Source organism: Lynx rufus, unplaced genomic scaffold (genome assembly GCF_022079265.1).
Source record: "Lynx rufus isolate CCGP_SWC_20201006 ecotype Redwood Valley unplaced genomic scaffold, mLynRuf1.p SCAF_9, whole genome shotgun sequence".
NCBI classification, from domain to species: domain Eukaryota; kingdom Metazoa; phylum Chordata; class Mammalia; order Carnivora; family Felidae; genus Lynx; species Lynx rufus.
Genome location: NW_025814897.1, coordinates 96,649,976 through 96,654,091, shown reverse-complemented (window position 1 = coordinate 96,654,091; position 4,116 = coordinate 96,649,976).

The window sequence follows — 4,116 nt, the reverse complement described above, 5'->3', positions numbered from 1 at the left end:
TCATGGGTTCAAGCCCTGCATTGGGCTCCGCGCTGACAGTGCGGAGCCTGCTTGGGATTCTCTCTCTCTCCCTCTCTCTACCCCTCCCTTGCTCTCTCTCTCTCAAAATAAATAAATATATTTGAAAAAACAGAATTAGGACAAAAACCATATAATCATCTTAATAGAATCAGAAAAAGAATTTAAAGGACTCCAACACTCTTTCATGATAAAAATACTCAATAGTAATAGAAGGGAACTTTCTCAGCCTGATAAAGGACATCTATGAAAACTCCACAGTTGGGGCGCCTGGGTGGCGCAGTCGGTTAAGCGTCCGACTTCAGCCAGGTCACGATCTCGCGGTCCGTGAGTTCGAGCCCCGCGTCGGGCTCTGGGCTGATGGCTCAGAGCCTGGAGCCTGTTTCCGATTCTGTGTCTCCCTCTCTCTCTGCCCCTCCCCTGTTCATGCTCTGTCTCTCTCTGTCCCAAAAATAAATAAACGTTAAAAAAAAAAATTTAAAAAAAATAAAAAAAAAAAAGAAAACTCCACAGTTAACATCACTCTTCTTCTTTTTTTTTTTTCTTTTCTTTTTTTTAGTAATCTCACAACCCGAAGATCAAGAGTCACATGCTTTTCTGACTGAGCCAGCCAGGCACCCCAACAGTTAACATCATTTTTAATGGTGACAGACTAAAAGCTTTTCCCCTAAGATCAGGAACAAGAAAAGAATATCTGTTTTCACTATTCCTATTGAATATTGTACTGGAAGTTCTAACCAGGACAATTAAGCAAGAAAAAAAAAATAAAATAAAAGGCATCCAGATTGCAAAGGAGGAGAAGAAGAAGGATGAGGAGAAGGAGGAAGAGGAGGAGGAGGAGGAGGAGGAGAAGGAAACTATTTGCAGATGACATGATCTTATATATAAAAAATCCTAAGGAAACACATGTGCACAGGTACGTGCAAACACACACACAATTAGACCTAAGCAATGAATTTAGCAAGGTTGCAGGATTCAAGATCAAAATATAAAAATCAGTTGCATTTCTACCCTCGAGCAATGAACAATTCAAAAATGAAATTGGGAAAACAATTTCATACTTGTTTTAAAGACATAAGAATAAAATACTTAGGAATAAATTTAACAAAAGAAGTGTAAGATTTGTACATTTAAAGCTGCAAAACATCACTGAAAGAAACTAAAGAAGATCTAAATAAATGAAATGACATGTCTATGGATGAAAAACAAATTGTTAAGATGGTAATAAACCCCAAATTGAACTACAGATTCCATAAAAATCCTTATCAAAACGCCAGCTGCGTTTTTTTGCAGACATTGACAAGCTGATACTATAAAATTCATTTGGGACCTACATAGCCAAAAAATTTTTCTTTTAATTTTTTTAAATATTTATTTAATTTTGAGAGGGAGAGGGACAGCGTGTGAGGAGGGGAGGGGCAGAGAGAGAGGGAGACACAGAATCCAAAGCAGGCTCCAGGCTCTGCCCTGTCAGCACAGAGCCCCACGCGGGGCTCAAACTCACGAACTGTTGAGATCGTGACCTGAGTCGAAGTCGGATGCTTAACCAACTGAGCCACCCAGGCACCCCACAGCCCCCACAAAATTTTGAAAAAGAAAATTTCTTGAAAAAGAAAGCAAAGATGAAGGACTGACACTTCCCAATTTCAAAATTTACTACAAAGTTGCAGTAATCAAGACAGTGTGGTACTGAAAGAAAGGCAAACGTATATTATAGATCGACGGAATAGAATTGAAAGCCTAGCGATAAACCCCTGCATTTATGGTCAATTTGTTTTCAGTGAGACTGCCACGACATTTGAATGGGGGCGAGAAGAGCCTCAACAAATGACATGAACAACTGGACATCCACATGTGAAGGCTGATATTGGCCCCCTGCCATATTAAAAACTTAGCTATTCATAACGGTATTATTCATAATATTCCAAAAGCTGGAAACAGCCTGGTTCATCAACTGGTAAATGGATAGACAAAACGTGCCCTATCCCTGCAATGGAATATCATTCACCCATAAAAAAGGAACAAAGTGCTGATATATGCCACACTGAAAACAGTATGCTAAGTGAAACACACCGGTCATAAAAGACTTTATGTGATTCCATTTATGTGAAATGCTCAGAATCATTAAATTCATGAAGACAGAAAGGAGACCAGAGGTTGCCAGGGGCTGAGAGGGAAGAGGGAATGGAGACTGACCGCTAATTGGGTCCGGGTTTCTTTGTTGAAAACGTTCTGGGATTAGATAATAGGGATTGATAATTGCACAACTTTGTGAATAAAATAAAACCACCGAATTGTATGCTTTTGAAGGGTGAATTTTAAGATCTGAGAATTATAAAAAAAAAATTAAAAAAAAAAATAAGGGGCGCCTGGGTGGCGCAGTCGGTTAAGCGTCCGACTTTAGCCAGGTCACGATCTCGCGGTCCGTGAGTTCGAGCCCCGCGTCAGGCTCTGGGCTGATGGCTCGGAGCCTGGAGCCTGTTTCCGATTCTGTGTCTCCCTCTCTCTCTGCCCCTCGCCCGTTCATGCTCTGTCTCTCTCTGTCCCAAAAATAAAATAAAAAACGTTGAAAAAAAAATTAAAAAAAAAAAAGATCTGAGAATTATAATAAAGCTGTTTTATTTAAAAATGAACACTTATTATTATTTTTTTATTATTATGCTGGCCCCGAGCCTGGCCACGCTTCTAGAATGGGATCTGAAGGACCGAGGGGCTGGTGCCCCCACCAAGTGAAGACCCCTTCACTTTCTGTCTGCACCTGCCATCGGAAGAGGAAGTTGAGCCCGGGCTGAGTCCAAGCCTTTGGAAGAAGCTTCCGTCCTATCAGTAGATTCCTGGGTCCAGAAGGCAAACCTGGGGGTAAATGGGGGTGAGCTGGAGCCTCCTGCTGCTCAACCTTGTGTCTGCAGAGCGGTGTAAGCAGAGTGAAACTAAGACTGACTGCATAGACTCCACTGCTGTGAGTTCAGGTTCCAGTCTGGCTGCCTGGAGTCATGATGTTCCCTGGAAAGCTCAACTTCCCCCCGGGGTATACCTGCATTTTCCGGCTCCTTAACCGGGCCTGGGGTGGGCAGTACCCAGGGTGGCCAAGGAGTCTAGCCACTGTGAGGTCCTTCCCCTAATGGGGTGAGGGACACACAGAAACTCAGATTCAGGGAGTGGCCCAGCATCCCTGCTGGGCGAAGCAAAGAACTCCAATCCCCTGAGGCCCCGGCTCCGATGTTCTTCACAAAATATTTTTTCCTAAAACAGTTCTCCCACAAGACCCTGCTAGTGCCCTGGGAGCCATTTAAAAGTTCATGGCAAAATCATTGCTATTTGGCAACAGCTCTTGCCCAGCCCAATTGCAAGCCGCTTGCCCCCACTCAACCGTCCCCAGAACCCAGTAGTTTCCGGGAACCAACCTCTCTGTCTCCGTCCTCTCTCTCTGTCCCCAAGTCAGTCATCATCGCACGGATCATTTCTCAAGCCCAGGGCTAGCACTTTAAATACGTGATCTGCTTTCACTTCCTGTGTAGAGTGGAATTCTTACGATGCCCACTTTCAGGAGGGAACCGAGGACTGGAGAGGTTGTGCCACTTGCTGAGGATCCCACAAAGCAATGGAAGCAACACCCGAATCTGATCTCTTTGAGCTCTTTTCGTGAACACTTGGAGCCTTGTTCAAGAAGGAGCACAGCTTACAGCCCAAGGCCGAGAGAATCGTATCACCTCAGGCCAGGGGTGGGCAAATGGGCCCCACCCCACCAGCCCTGGAAGACACCTATCCCAGCATTTTTCCAGGGTTTTCACACAAGGCCATGGAGGTTATACACAGGGAGGGAGTGCCAGTCACATGAGCTACAATGCAGAGTGCCTCTGAACTTGTGCAGTGCACATCCCACGCAGCTGTATGTGTGAGCCCTGACTTTTCACCAGGCCTTGCACAGATACCCTAGTCCCTTCCCCTAAACTAGTGAATTCTTCCCATCTTGCAAAGCCTGCCTCAAATTCTGCCTCCTCCAGAAAGTCTTTGTGGACCACGCTGGGTGGTCCTGTAACAGGCACCATCCACTGGGTATCAGGTAGCCGCTTCTGTGTGTGTGTGCCTGCCTACATC